This window comes from Schistocerca serialis, chromosome 6 (assembly GCF_023864345.2).
Source record: "Schistocerca serialis cubense isolate TAMUIC-IGC-003099 chromosome 6, iqSchSeri2.2, whole genome shotgun sequence".
Lineage (NCBI taxonomy): Eukaryota > Metazoa > Arthropoda > Insecta > Orthoptera > Acrididae > Schistocerca > Schistocerca serialis.
Window position 1 is genome coordinate 306,270,837 of NC_064643.1, and position 16,999 is coordinate 306,287,835.

The window sequence follows — 16,999 nt, forward strand, 5'->3', positions numbered from 1 at the left end:
ATTATTTACATATATTCCACACCCAGTAGCGCCATTTGAGATCTTATAGCTATTTTTTTACACACTGCAGTATGGTTGGTTAATGCGATTGTTGTGAGCGGACACAAGGAAAATTGGCTCCTGTCCGTAAACAGCTGCAAGCTGCGTTGACTACCGTCGTCATGCTTCTGGCTGATGCTCAAAGTTGCTGCGACATCGGAGCGCTGGTGACGAGACCTACGAGACCTTTGGTGCCGCCCGAATCTCCTGTTGACCTGGGTGTCGCTGCACCTTCTGATGCGCAATATCTGACCAGTCCGTCCTCATTCGAGGGCGGTTGGCAGACGGTTTTTCGTTAGCTAGACGGAAGGCGAAGGAGAGAGCAGGTCGCGTGGCTGACTCCCAACGCCTCAGCAATGGGTACGAGGTGCTACCCAGTGTTGATGACAACTCTGAGCCATCACGGGATGCTTCTCATGTTGGGCCAGTTGGGTAATTCTGCATGTGCTTTGGAGCCCCAGTGTTAGGCGGGTGGTGAAGCCCCTCAGGTAAATAGCAAGCAATGTGGGATAGAACGTCAGTTCGAACTCGATATGTTTGCTGGAGACCAACGACGGAGATCTAAAGGAGGTCCTGCCGGCAGCTTTCGAGCGCACTGGGTGCAACCGGCTGCATGTAGTGGCACATGTCGGCATGAATGACGCCTGCCGCTTGGGTTCTGAGCACATCCTCGACTCCTTTCGTCGGATGGCTGTTTTGGAGATGGCTGTCTATCTGTAGCATCTTACACAGGGATGTTCATGATCCTCTGGTTTAGAAAGAGTGGAAGGTCTAACCCCTATGTTCACACGCCTCTGCGACGGAATCAGATGCGAATTTCTCGACCATCGCTATTGGGTGCAGAATTGAAGGCTTCCCCTTAATAGGTTAGGGGTGTACCACATGCAGGAATGGTCTACTAGGCCAGCAAAGTACGTGCTGCCTGCACGTGGAGCTTTTATAGGTTCGATGAACTCTCTATCAAAACCGTCCTTGGGTTGAGGGCATCCTCTGCTTATTTCAGCGGATGGTAGGAAGATATTTTTGCTCAGCAAGAAAGACAGAATACAAATTTCAGAGAACCTGAACAGTCAGGGTAAAATACTCATAAATATGGAGATGTGGAGAGCAAATGGAAAAAATGCAAAGGCATCCTACAATATACCCTAGACAGTATGCTTCGAGTAAGGTCCTAAGAGGTGAGACGGACCCGCCATGATTTAATAGCCGTGTTAGAAAAATGCTACGCAAACAAAGAGATTCATCTCATATTCGAGGAAAGTAAAAACCTAGCCGAAAAACAAAAGCTGAATGAAACAAAAAACCAGCGTAAGGAGAGCAATTAGAGAAGCGTTCAGTGACTTTAAAAGTAAAACTTCGTCAACCCATCTGACTAAAAATACTAAGAGGTTTTGGTCGTACGTAGAATCATGTATTCATTCATTCAATGACTACACTGGTACCGAAACGGAAGATAACAGAGGAAAGGCTGAAATATTTAATATCGTCTTTCGAAGTTATTCACCGCGGAAGGTAGTAAAACCTGGGCACCGCCTTCTTCGGCTCTCTGGATCTCACGGACTATCATAGCTAGATGAATGCATCTATGTTCGCGGAATCCATATCGATTTCTATAGAAGGGGTTCTTGATGAACAAGATGGACGTAACGCGTGTCCGTAAAACATGCCCCACAATTCTACGACGAAATAAAATCAGTGATAATAGGCCTACAATTATGTCTGTTTTCTAGAAAACCAGATTGACCTGCCCTTTTTTCAGTCGAATAGTACCTTTCATTGCTCCAGCGACCTGCGATAGGCTGCTGTTAGAAGAGGAACTATCGTCTGTACCTAACTTGTCGGCTGAATGTATTCCCGTGTGTGATTTCTGTTCTAGAAGTATTAAAAATTTGCATGCCGTAAAGATATCCCTTGGTTCCTCCCGATATGTAAATTCTCACCGCCCTGCACGGTTGTAAGAAATTGATCCAGTGGGGAAGCTTGTATTGAAACAGAGCCATGGAAAAGTGAAATTGGTTTACTGCTTCTCGAATTCTTTACTTGTTGGTAAGTTGGTAACACTAGAAATGGTGTGAGAGGCAGCAACATGATGCAAAACAGGCTCAAAAATTCGGAGTTAAGCGTTGTACATTGAATTCAGAAACAAAATTATTCGTACAGAGCCTTTCCGCAACATGTAGATCGAAGTGATAAGTACGGGAATGGCAAAATTGTACGGCCCGCCCTATGAATTTCACCGGGACACATCGTTCTCATCACATGCTTCCCTTTATTTTCAATCAAAAGCAAGGGAGATATCTGTCTACAGCGGTCTGAAAGGAAAAAGTGAGTGAACTGCAAAGAATGGGGGTTGTTTCAGGACAGAGCCTTCCGTCGACACGCAGCAGTCATCAAAGTCATTGCGGTGCTGAGCTACAGAATTTTCGCTTTAGCTTGACTAGTACAATGATTTGCCGTAGAAAAGATAGAATGCAGGCAATACGACAGCATAGTAATTGGCTCAGCTTGAGACTTCGATATCGCCGTCGGGTTTGAGCTGTGATGTACTGGCGTGGCGAATGACATACGTGTGCGGAGCGAGGGTTTGTTTTGTTTAGGCGTGCTAGTAGTGTCGGCTTATGCCATGCGTGTAGTTTTATTTGGGTTCATAGAGAGCGTTGCAAATTCTGAGGTTTGGGCACGTTATTGAATCCACAAGTTTAGTTAACAGAAAATGATGAGTTTACGCTTCACTCTGACACAGTCTAACATATACAGTCACGACACTGATTGCTGAGAAAATTGGTTACCATCTGAATGTTTGTGCAACTCCAGGGCCCCAAGAGGAAATAAAGCAACAGTAAAATTACAGTTCGTTTTAACATCATTTTTATGGTTAATTGGCTAGATAATTATTAAATTATTATGATTATGAGATACATGTAAAAACGACCGAATCCCGTTGATTCAGTGACATAAGCTACAACATAAGTATAAAGAAATACTTTCGAATATGTGTATAATTGTAGCTTACTCCACTGAAAACAAGACCATACAAACACACATTTAATGCATGAGAATAATATTTTTTTTTTCTCTGTTCGTAATATGCCAGACACTTTCCTTGACACGTAACAATATTTTATGGAACCTAATGTTTTGCACACTCTTACACTTCATCGACTTATTAACACATAAATATCTTTGTAAATGTAATTACTTTAGTCGCAAAAGCGGATGTGTTGATGATTCTTGCCATTTGTCTCAGATGCAGCAACAATTGTGGAATTGGTTTCTTCTGTTTTGGGAAACAGTTTTATTGCTAATTTTTCTTTTATTAACACATCCGTGTGGGTTTTTTCTCTAGTTACAGTTGTGTTAGCTTGTCCGCTACATAAAATAATATAGGTATTGCAATCCATACTGGTTCCCTTCGTTCCATATTCACTGATTTGACTGGAAGTGTAGCGAAAAAAACTTACCTTTTTGAGCAAGTATGCGACGCCTTCCTGCAAAAGGTCAGGTCTGCTACTGTTTACTAGCACTTTTTCGGTTCTTAAGGAACACCACATTCTCAAGTAAATATCTTTAGGTTAGCAGAAAGTCGTAAATAAACAGTTCTGTGACATAGCGATTCACACTTATTGGGGTTGATAAGAAACCTAAAAAAATGGCAAATATACTGCTTTCTTCTTCTTATCGCTGCAATTTATTGCGGTGCAGACGCATCTGTTTGTAAAAACCATTCTACAGACCAATATAAAAAGTTAAGAGTAACTTCCGCTTTTACAAAATCTCGGCGAACTCTACAGTGTAATTTCCTGGCCGGTTTGTGCGCTGCAATCGCGGTTGGCAACAGAAAAGAAGTGGAGTGGCGCGACTGTATACGTTCGACTGTGACTCTGCTTACACTCCCAATCAGCCAGAGCTTAAACTTTATCTTTGATCTTATTATTATTATGTTAGTAACGAGAGTAAGCAATGATTAACAACATATGTATACTTGGAATTACTTGTAAATGCCTCTTCCTGTCGAAATTTATTCTTCTCAATTTATTTTATGAACATTAATCGTAATACCACTCAAATAAGGAAAAGTGATACTTTGATGATTACGAAATACGTAAGTCTGCAGAAATTTAATTCTAAATAATAATTGGCTATTTTAACGTAAGTGTAAAACACGTGACATCAATAACTGAAAGTGATCTATGAGGGTGTACCAGACTTATCTGTGTTGGACAGCTGCTAAGACGGTAAAGAGCGGTAGAATAAAGTAATTCGCCATTTCCAAGTCCAGATTAGGACGTGCAACTCCCCTGTAATTGATTTTGCTGTTTTAAATTGCACTGTGTTGTTGAAGCCATGTTTTCGATACTGCGTTTTGTCCATTACTTAGACCAGTGACGTTCTGTGTGACGTCTTGAGTTTAGGATGCGAAGAATGTGAGCGGTTTGGCCTTAGTGACTGGCGTAAACTGTATACGCTGTTTATCCCAAAGAAGAAGTCATGGATCAATGCAGACTGGTGGAATCAGACGATGCGCCAATCCCCAAATGTCTGGCTGTTTCTTTCCGTATGTTGCACGAGTTCCGAGGGTAAGGCTGGACAGGAAACGAAGGGAGGGCTTAAATTGTTGCGAGAGAAACGGTTTGTGATGTTTTTTTACCTTGCTTCCCACAAATATTTAGTCCTTTTTTGAATTTGGCACCTTTGTTGATGGAGATGTTAGGTACGAACCTAGGAACACAGCTTAGATTGTTAACGAGAGAAACAAGTAGTGATCATATTTATAATCTTGATTATTAAAGATTTTCTTTTTCGAATGTGACGTCGGGCAGACGCGGCACATTCGAAATAGATTATTTTTTGTAAGAGACGTGTTGTAGGCGGTTGCTGAATTTTTGTGGTGGACGTTTAGGTTTGTGATTCGGTTTATAGTAAAGGTGCAGTTGAATGAGAACGATTCTTTAGTAGTTACTGGTTCTCCAATTGTTTCTGGATTTTGAACTGTTGCTTTTAGTTCACAGTTTGGTTTTCTAGAGTGAAAGTTGTGTGTTTGTGTGGAGTTTCGCCTTGGAGTTGTGTTTAAATAATTTGTTGTTTGTAATATGGTTTGTGTTTGTCTGTGTCTGTACTGATCATAATGGATTTCCTTCTTTGGCGTGGGCGGGGCAGGGAGGGGGCGTGGTATCACTGTCTTCGTTTGAGCTATATAGGTCTAGAAATACGTTCTATTCCAGTTGCTTTTTTCTTATTCTTTTTGATTTGGTTTATTCTGGAGGAATTCTTGAGAGCTATTTTTCGATTATGTGACTGTCTTGGAGCGATGTTAGTCTTCTTGTAGTATTTTTAGTTTGTCCTGCCTAGAACTCCTTAATTCCCATGGTTGTCTCATTAGTTTCATTTAATTAGGTGACTGAAATATTTCGCATCTTTCTTATGTTCGTTTGCGACCATAATGGTCTATCTTGTGGTAGTAATCTTGAAGTACGCCAGAAGTCTGCTATTAAATCTGTGGTTCTCATAATAAATAAAGTACGCTTTATATCCCCGATATAACGTCATAGATCAACGTAGACGTGTGGAATCGGAATGTGTGGTAATCCCAAATGTTTTTCTTGTTACCGCGTTCCGTCAATTTCATTGACTTTTGGCCACATGTATTGCCATCAATTTTTGGCTTTCTGTATTGGCATCACTTTCTGCTCTTTGTACTGGTAACCAGTTTTTCAGTTGAGTTATATACGTCGACTGATGTTTCAGGAAAAGTTTAGAATAGGGCCAGTGCCGTACTTACGTGTTTCAAACAGGAATGTTGCCAGTGCTTGGCGTGATGCACTATGAGAGCAAAAGAAGGCGTGTCAGCTGTTCATGTTACACAGGCCAATGGGAGACCAGCGGGCAGACAACTTGTTTCGAAAGAATACTTTCGGAAGAAAGGGCGAAACATTGGCGCAAAAGTGGATTTTATTTGCTCCTTATTTGAGTGGTAGCTATTGAATCTGTGCTAGTATCTGCAAACCAAGGACAGCGTCACAAATCATGATAGTCAAGGAAATGTGAAATATTTCTGTGCTTCCTATTGCTACGCACTCGATCTGTGTGAGCACACTCAGTAAGTGGATCAATGTTTTTTAATTAAGTCATGGGAGGAACTGTGTAGATCAATGTTTTTGTTTCTTTTCTCTTTTTCTTTTGGATCATGGAACGAAGTACTTTGAAAAATATTTCATAATTAGAATATGGGCAAAGGTACGTGAGTCAATGTTAATAAATCGAACGTGCAACTCCCTTGTGATTAACATTGACACTGAGCTTGCGCAGATCGATTGCATATTCATTTCCCCACCTCATTTGATATTTGCAATTTTCTGTGAGACGTCCACCAACTCATTACATTCGGGGCAATGGAAAGAAAAAGTAAAAATGAGTGTCCTGCTACAGACGTTCCCTCTCTGACACTAATACAGTGTTCAAAGTGAAAGGCAAAGTATTTGAAATCACAGGGGAAAGGGTACATAATAAGAAGCGACGGCCGCGCTATAAGCCGTAATGGTCACGCACGCTCTGTGAATTGTGTATTGTGTATAGGTCTTATGGCCGAGCCATGCGTTTGTAGCACAAATGCTTCGTTCGCTTGTTTGTAGTTGCATCACTATGTTAACCAATTATTGTTCGCACGATGGAGTACAATGAAATGCAGCATCAGTTGTGATGTGTTGGTAAATGTGCCAACACCTTGTAGATAGAGGCGGCCGAAATGCACGCTATCTAACGCAGACGGGCGTGAATTCTGGAACAGGATAAGTAGTGAATTCTAATAAGAAAAGTATGCAGCTCCTCGAATACTTAACTTTATTCTATCCTTGTGGTACATCGCTCTTGATAATACAAATAAGACTATCTTCAGATACGGTTAATGGCGCCTTGCTAGGTCGTAGCCATGGACTTAGCTGAAGGCTATTCTAACTATCTCTCGGCAAATGAGAGAAAGGCTTCGTCAGTGTAGTCGCTAGCAAAGTCGTCGTACAACTGGGGCGAGTGCTATTCCGTATCTCGAGACCTGCCTTGTGGTGGCGCTCGGTCTGCGATCACACAGTGGCGACACGCGGGTCCGACATGTACTAAATGGACCGCGGCCGATTTAAGCTACCACCTAGCAAGTGTGGTGTCTGGCGGTGACACCACAAGTTGGATTACACTATGAGTGCTTTAGCTTATGTTTCCTGGTTGCAAATGCTACTTTTATGACCAGTTGCTTAGTGTGCCAACGTACCTTCTATTTCTCACCCATATAGTTTTGTAGGAACGAGTATGGGGTCATAAATGAAAACAAACTAACCGAGTGCCGACAACAATGTATACTGACGACGTCAAATGTTGATTATGGTGTAGTTTCTGCATAGTTTAGGGTTATATTACATGTGGCGCACTGAGTTAATAAGTAACCGTCGGGATGACAGGCACTGACTTGTTATCCATAGATCCAGAGATCTTGTAGTCACATTTTTCTTTTAAGAGTTATTAGTTAGAAAGAATTTGCTGATGAACTTACTTAGCAAATTTTGAAAGGCCAGTACAGTGGGTTCTAAATGCTTGTATTGGTGCACCAATATTACAATAGCTTTTTTTTTAAAAAAATATAGCTCAAATGATTCTCTTACTCAATAAAGAAAAGATGTAGGAATTATTCCGACCTAACGTCCGTCGAAGAAGAGGTAATAACAAACGGAGCTCGTATTGTGGAGAAAATCGTACGGAGTCGAATTACGAGGGAAACATCCTTGCGGTTTCCTTAATCTACTTAAAAAATAGTTCAAATGGCTCTGAGCACTATGGGACTTAACTTCCGAGGTAATCAGTCCCCTAGAACTTAGAACTACTTAAACCTAACTAACCTAAGGACATCACACACATCCATGCCCGAGGCAGGATTCGAATCTGTGGCCGTAGCAGCCGCGCGGTTCCAGACTGTAGCGCCTAGAGCCGCTCGGCCACTCCGGCCGGCAATCTACTTAAATAAACCACAAAAATCATAGATGTTGATGGACGAATTATTGACTTGTACCATTGTCAATCCAAATGCGAGGCCCGTGTGTTACCATAATGCCACCTCACTAGAACTAAAATAAATAACGAGACTATATTATCCCATTAAGCCGAAGTTTTATTGAATCGGCAAATTTGGTTACACGTGGTATTGGCCACGGTATCGTGGTCGAATAGTTTAGCACCCAGACGGCCTTCTCCACACGCCGAGCTGACGGCGGCGCCGCCAGCAGGCAGCATAACTCTTGGTGGCTATGAAGAGCTGCATGGTGTGGAGAGTTGAGCCTCCGTGGGTTGGCTGTGAGACCACTGGAGTGACTCTTCTCCAGGCGCCGAGTTGACGGCGGCGCCCCCAACAGGCAGCATAACTCTTCGTGGTTATGAAGAGTTGCATGGTGCGGAGTGTTGAGCCTCCGTGGGTTGGCAGGGAGGCCACTGGAGTGACCTGTCGACAGATTTAAATTTCAGAATTAAAAACGTGATCACATTATGGCTGGGTGATATATGTAAAGAAAACTGCAAAATTATTGTAGGATCCGAGGCTAATATAGGGTCGATTTCTGTATCGCTATTGTTAAGACTGTAAAATATACACGAAATGGAGTTACTAGTTTATAACTATTGGCACAAGTGTAGTAAAACAGTGCAATGACATTATATTTCATAAACTGTTTTGCGTCCCAGATAGAGGTATAGTGATGGGATGTTTCTCTCTCCCTTACTCATCAACTCAAGATTGCTAAGTATTATAAATAAGAATTTAAATTGAGAACTACCAGCAATTACTGTTTGCCTCTATCCTGTTCAGGGAGTACTTCAGTTCCTTCTGATCATTGTATCATGATGGCAGGTGGTTGTCACAAGTATGAGAATATTTCTGTCCTTATACTGACCATTAAATTGAACTACGTTCTACGCATAAAGCAACCAAGGCAACTGAGACTGTGGGTATATGCACTTAGGCCAGAAACGTAGAGTTTCTTAAAACAAGTTCCCAAAACGTTGAATAGAAATTCCGAGGGTGTCATGGATAATTATATGAGAGAAAAGTAAACCTTGATGCAGTATAATAGAACAGAACGAAAATACGTGAAATTATACTGAAAACTTGATAACTCTTTCATGGACGGGAGGAGATAAGAATGGTTTCTGAAACTCCCTCCATACTGTGAAAGGGTAGGAAAGCCTATTGTGCCGTTCATTCTTAAGATTACGTCGAACATAGCAATAGTAGGGCGAAATAATAGACTGTCGAAAAAGGCTGCGTATCCGCTCACAATTCAAAACCGTTATAGGAGAATAGTATTGCAAGCATCGTGATACCAACCACAGCTCAGTACAACAGAATTTACGATTCGACCATAGACATTTGCATTTTGTAGGCTTGTCCCTGTACCTAAACTGACAGCATTTCAGTGATATTACAAACGTACAATTGTAGAGTCGGAAAAATAACGCAAACGCAGGTTACCGCTCTGAAGGGAGTTACAATGTGGCCATTGAACCAGGAATACATTTAGAAACTAAAATCTGCAGATCGAAGTTTCACTCACCGTAGCAGTGCGGCTTTCCTCTTCTCACTGCAGACGTCTCTGCAGTAGCTCCTCAAGAAACGCGTCAAGCGTAAACTGACGCCCCTGTTAGAAAAGAACTTATTACTTTTCTGATATCCAACATGTGGAGTAATACAGAACATGTGCTAGATTCTAACATGGCCGCTTTTTACGAAGTGCTACATTTATCAATAGTTTTGCTAGCTACAGTTATTGATAATATTTATACAACGATCTATTTTATTATTCAAGTATTATCACTACTCAGTGCTTGTCTGACCAACTAATAACACTAAACAAATACTAATGTCCCATGATGCACAAGATTTTGTTTGCGCGATTGGTTATTGAAGTACTTCTGGGAGTTATGCCGAGTTGTTGTTCCTGTTGTACGCAGAATATTTCAACGACCGATCAAGCCGTGTGCTTCAGGTCGTATGACATTTCCTGACTAGATGGAGTCCAGGGATCGAGTGCACATAACGGCAAAGCTCACTGCACTCCAGTCACGGTCAGCGAAGCATTTTGCACAAATCCTAACAACTCGGCAAAACACCCGAAGCAAGGCACTAACTACTGTCACCTTCGTAAGAGAGTATTGATCTGAACATAAAACGAATAGTACACGTTGAAACCTAATGTCATTATTCCCTATACTGAACTAATTTACACTCACCGGAGCAACACGGATTTCTTCTTCTTCCTGCAGCCGTTTCTGCAGCAGCTCGAGAAAGAACGCGTCAAGTGTAAACTGACGCTCCTGTTGGAAAAGAACATATTAGTTTTATCATATAGAATACTTTTTATAACTCAGATATAGGGATACTTCTTAATATGTACAGGAGTTACGAAGTGTAGCGCTAATTAAGAATGTATGGGCCTGTACATAGCGATAATGAGTATACATCGTTTGGCTGTAGCTACCATTATGCTATGGACGAACTGTTAAGCTGGAACCACGGAGGCTGGTTCAAATGGCTCTGAGCACTGTGCGACTTAACTTCTGAGGTCATCAGTCGCCTAGAACTTAGTACTAATTAAACCTAACTAACCTAAGGACATCACACACATCCATGCCCCAGGCAGGATTCGAACCTGCGACCGGAGCGGTCACTCGGCTCCAGACTGTAGCGCCTAGAACCAAACGGCCACAACGGCCTGCAACGACAGAGAGCTACAGAGGAATTACCCAAGGTACAGCGTCGCCATTGACCTTTTTAGTCTCTGTTGAAGTGATAAAGAAATCCATCCATTCGCCAGTAACGTTCATCTGTGGCTGTATTTTAGATACGGTCACGAAAACTGACAATGATCCCTCCATATCGGCAGCCAGTGAAGCCTATCTATTGAGTGTGACTTGGCGGTCGATCAGTACCGTTGGGGCTTCAGAGGCTCATTCTGACGTAATAAGTTTTTTAGTTGGTACTTTATATCATTCTACTAAATTAGTAAAACGCAATCACATTTATTATCAGGTATCGAAATGGTATTAAATATAATTTTTGTAATTATGTGTGTGTGTGTGTGTGTGTGTGTGTGTGTGTGTGTGTGTGTATGTGCGCGTGTGTAAGTAAGGTTTGTAGACATTGCTTACATTTAAATTCTTTGTTGAGTTTTTACTGTTTTAGCACATTGAACCTCACTCTTCCCATAAACGTACTGCTTTCTTGCACGGACACCAACACACAGTCGTCAGTCAATAGTGTAATAGAGGTTCCTGTCTTAGACGTATTATTCATAATGAATTGTCACATGAGATGTCTATAGCGAACCGCAGATTCATTTACAGTAAATCGTGAGTCTGTAATACCTTCCGACCAACCTATCGACAATGAAGTAGCTCTAAAACTTTAGTGCTTTGCTTATTATGATATCAGTAATGCAACGTGACGTGGCTCACCTCAAAGCAACCTCGAGCAGCGACCAAGGTCTTGTCCAGTCGCAGACCTTCGTCTTTCTCCCCTCCCACACACCGGGAGAAAAACGCCTTGATTCGTCGGAACATCGCTGCAACGATAACGGGCAGCACGTTAGATACGACCATACCGTGTCCACGAGTAAATGTTATTTTGATATCTCACAAGTGTATCGCAAGGAAAAACTTGAGACGGTGATGTCATGTCTTTAAATTTAATTTCTGTAATAATAAGAGCTGTCAGTGTTACAAAGTATCTGTAACATCCAGATCGATTAAATATCATGATTTACTTTAAAAATAATATCCATTTATGACTGGTGAGAAATTCATTATTTTAATTCACTTTTACTAATTCCTAACGGATGAATTAAAATAACACTAGTTCTTCGATGACAGCCAAAGGTGTGTTCATTAGGAAGTACATTTATTCTGAAATGAATAATTTTGTTTCGATAGCAGTTATTTAAGGCTATCACTATTAGACAGACAGACAGTACTATTAGCAAGTCAGCGCATCGCTACACTAGTTTCAGATATACACCAAGTACAGTTATTTAAACTTCGCATTTGGACAGACATTAGGCCGCGATTTGGTTACTACCATCCGTTCGTTCAATATGGTACCGTGAGGCAGGATCGGTAGTTTAATTGGTGAGTACTTAAGGGAACATCTTGTCGGTGATATGAAGTTACTAGTAAATAATCAATGGAACAGCGTGGTGGTTTAAATCCCAAATCTCTCCGCAGTGTCTGAGGAGATTACGAATTTTACAAATTCCCGTTGTCTGAGTCAGCGTATTCCCACCAAGCTGCGTCTTTCCTTCTTTTTGGCAAAGTCATCAACAACCTAACTTCAACACTAAACCTAGAATCACTCTTCAGCGCCATGTAAACTATTCAACAACATGTACGACGTGACAACCATATTTACCATTGAAATTTAACCAGCGACATTTGAATTAAGTAAACGCCAGTACACCTTATAAACTCCCAACGGAATTAACATTTAACGATGTTTAAGGGTGTTAATTTAATTTCTTTGAGTAACAGAAAGAGAAAATACATTTGGTATGGTGCCATGTCAACACATTATAACTGCACGCAGCTGGAACTTGTCTATGTATTGCCTTCTTTTTCACAGAAGGTAGAATATAACAGATTTGGTGACAGAGATAGGTGACGTCGCTCTCGTTCTCAAATTAAATAATAAGTAAAAGAACAGACGATTCCAGCAACTAAAATTGTGAAAATCTCAGCAAAGAGATCTGTCCCTATAAGCCCCGCTCCCTCGTAACCTTCGTAGCTGCGTGACGTATTGAAACAATGTGCTGGAATGTGAATGGAACTGTTTCTTTTTCCATTTTACATACCGCGAAATCACATCACACTACGTCGTAACGTTTCAGTGTTCCAGTACTTCGCCGCTACACATCCTGTCGTTTATAAGCTTATGCGATATTGAAACTGCATCTGATTCTATACGGTAAGTAAACAGAAGACACTTACGTCAGTAGTTCGTTCCTCTCCCGGATACACTGCACCTCGCTTCTGAAGCTGGGCGTTAGCTTCGTTCAAAGCTTCTAGAAGTCCTCAACAACTTTAAAATGTTTCGTTATTTGAACTCGAAACACGAAGTGTAACAATACAATATATGATTCAAAACTGGAGCCTTTTTAATTCAATAATTCACACGACGAATTCTTATCGTTATTTCAAGTGCTCGGTTGAATACGCAAGTAACTGCTAGGGAACGGTTCTCTACGGTTTAGGTAACATAGCATCGGTGTTAGCATATCCTGTGAACAACATTAAACAGCAACGCCAGTAGCTGCAGAGCTCTACACTGTTTAGCAACGTCCATAGGAATGGGTAAATTTTAAATAAATCACTGTATGTACCACAAAACAATGGTATTTTGCGACTTTGAGGGATCCAGCAGTATCTAATGAAAAAACCTGAATAGATAATCAACTCCCAATGGATTTAACTGCTAACTACATTCCAAGATATTAATTCAATTTCCTGAAGCAACAGGAGACGAAAATTCTATTGTCACAGAGCCAGCTCGACTAAATGTTACTCTACACAGCTGCCATCAGTTTCCAAAGCGACTTCTTCACAGACGGAAGAAATGTCCAGCGGCACGACTGTGCAATGATCACAGCCAACATGCATGTACAGTTGAGAAGCATGGAGATTGGTGACACTTATCATTGTGAAACCAAGTGATTAATCTGTGAAGGTATGACAAACGTAAGTGAACTTCGTCAGAAATTCAGGAAAGTGATGAACAAATATGAAAAATTAAGACAAAGTGATCTTTCACATGTTACACTCTACGAATTACGTGTTCCGGAATCATAACACGGTCCGTCGTAAAACTTCAACTTGCCAGTGCTTCTCCACTAAATTCGCAGTCGTTTAAATACTTGTACGATATTCTAACTGCAGATGGCTTCGTATGGTAAATAAATAGGTTACATTTAAGTGAATGGCTCATACCTCTTGCGGGTACAATGTACCTCGCCACTGAAGCTGGGCGTTAGCTTACTTCAAACCTTCTAAAGCTCCGCAAGAACTTTAAAATGTTTCCTTAGTTGTTCTTGATCCACAAACTTCGACGCTACAGCACTTGAATCAAAGCTGAAGCTTCTTTCACTGAATAACTCACAGAACGAATTCGTATAGGCATTTCTAGTACTCGAGAGAATACGGAAGTAATTGCTAGGCAACGGTCCTCGACGGTTTAGGTGACATAGCATTGTTGTTAGCATACCCTGTGATCAACATTAAATATCACTCTCACTAATAGCAATCCCAGCAAATACAGAGCACATTCTTTTATAGGAACGTCAATATCAATAGGTAAACAAGCATTGCAGTAAAATTTTTAGTAATTTAAATATATGTCAGACGAAATAATAATGCCTTGCAATTGAAAGATGTACAGCAGTGTCTGAAGGATGAAAACGCCCGAATAACTAATAAATTCACAAAGAATTTACCAATAAAAAATACTCCAAGCTCTTAATTCAGTTTTTTTAACCAATAAGAGAGTTATACTCCTTTGTTACGGTGGAAGGTTACCTCAGTATGATACCAAACAGTTGGCACCTGTTTCCAAAATGTGTTCGTTTTCACAGACGAATGAAAATTCCAGCAGCATGACCCTGTTATGACTACAGACACGATGTATGTGTAATCGACAAGCGAGAAATATCGCTAACATCGTTGTCATAGTGAATCTCAGCAACTGCAAGGAACAGAGCATGCTACAATTCTATCCGTTTGCTCTGACCCACGACTCGTATTTGGAGTAAAGTTGACAGTTTACACGAGATACTACGACAACCACAAATACCATTTAATAAGAGCACGATGACATTCTTCAAGACGGCGACAGCAATATAGACCATTACCATCAAAAACAAACATAGAACATTTTGTGTAGGCGGTGCTATACAGCTTTAATGAATGTTAAGAACTGCCATATGCAGCACACAGCTGTAATGGCATATTTTATTGCAGACGATCGATTTCGGTCTAGAACCAGAAAATCATCGGGTCCAAAAACCATCTCTCCTATGCGTTTGTGTAATTGGAACAGCAGTTAGCAGATGTACATAGCTCCATCATTGATATTATCTATATATACGGTATACTGGGAAAAAACGTTGTCGAGGTTAAATGGACGTAATGTTATGAATGTACAGCTAGTATCAATCACGGAACAATGTACATATGAACAGGTATTCCATTTACTCAGACGGATAGCTGAGATGGTTTTTGGACACGATGATGGTCTGGTCCTAGACCGAAATCGATCGTTTCTGTTAAAATATACCGTTGTGTATTGTATAACGCACTTCTTAACAAATAAAAACGCATGGGAACTATTTGAATCACCATATCAAATGAAATTATCGGGACAATCGAGGAATGGGAGAGTTGTGGATGGGGACATACTAAAAAGGTTACTAAACCTAAGAACATTTAAGAACTCTAGAATAAACCGAACGAAAATATATAGTAAACACAAAATTGGATCGAATAAATCGCATGACCAATACAGATGAAATGAAGACAGTGGTACTGGACACCTCCACAAAACAACATAACTGGAAAATAGCGCGCACGCACGCACGCACACACACACACACACACACACACACACACACACACACACACTAACACACACACACACACACACACATTCTTCGGAATGATACAAACGAAAACATAAAAAACAAGCCCAATCGCAGCGTACGCCGTACCTATATAGCTTTAACAGACAGCGATAACAGATTCCCTACAAATGTCTCTAACATAAAAATAAAAAAAAAACTGCTAAAATGGCAGAACGGGAATCGAATTCTTCGCTTGACCTGTAGCTCAAAGGAAGACAGCGATATCACACACAGCTCCACAAAACAACATAATCGAAAATTATCGCATAGGAACTTTTCTGTGATAAACCTAAAAATATAAAAAAACACACAAATGGCATCGCAATATATACAAACAAGACCCCCGCCCCCCCCAAACACACACACACACACGCACACACACACACACACACACACACACACACACAAATCTCAATATGCAAGGATGACGCACAGGAATTTCTCCGGAATAAAGCGAACAAGAAAAAAAAGACATACATATGTACAGTTGTTATCATATTTCGTGTGAACTCTATTCCTAAACTGAGGAGAGAGATACAAAACAACACCCACATAACATTAACTTAATCGAAAAATTATATACACAGGTTCCTTTAGAATAAACCGAAAGGAAACAAGTACAAAAAACTGGAATCACACTACAAACGGAAATAAACAGCTCAAAAACCGAAAACAAATAATTCACCAATAAATACCAAAACATCGATCCAATTCAGCTAAATAAACACTACAAACCACAAAAAAAATTATGCGGGGCGAGAGTGAGCGAGCGGTAAAAACAAATTGAGCCTCTTCGGAACAGTGGGTTTCATAAGAGCAGCGTCTCAAAGAGTCACATTCGAAAAACGGCCAAATATTTGTAAATTAAAACCTTATCATTGACATTACCACCAGCAACGCAATATCGTTAGGGCTAACCTCACTCTCGACGAACTTCCCACATTAAAAAGTCAGCTAAATAAGTATAAGAATCAAATGATAATCACTCACAAAAATTTATCTTATGCTCTGGAGGTCCCGCCCACCCTTACTCTAGGAAATCGTGCGATATGCAGAACGAAACACACAAATATTTGTCAGAAAACAGAATAAAAATATAATCATAGTATGAAAGCTTTCACGACCGGATGACATATCTTCTGGTAAACCTTCTGGGATGTAGGGTCGTGGTCCATGAAACTCTTCAGCTCCTAACGTAATCGTTACTGGTTTCTTCTCAGCAGTTTAATCTATGGTCTCAGGTTCCACCCAAACCACAACCCTCGTATGTC

At 40.7% G+C, this 16,999-nt stretch overlaps 1 long non-coding RNA gene across 1 annotated transcript; it reads right to left on the reverse strand.

Moving 5' to 3' along the window:
* Positions 1 to 8,231: 8,231 nt before the first annotated feature.
* On the reverse strand, positions 8,232 to 11,609 carry LOC126484634 (uncharacterized). Its single transcript, XR_007587894.1, has 4 exons — positions 11,524 to 11,609; positions 10,300 to 10,383; positions 9,624 to 9,707; positions 8,232 to 8,515 (listed from the first exon to the last, which is right to left on the reverse strand). It is a non-coding gene; the product is annotated as an uncharacterized LOC126484634 (long non-coding RNA).
* Positions 11,610 to 16,999: the final 5,390 nt, after the last annotated feature.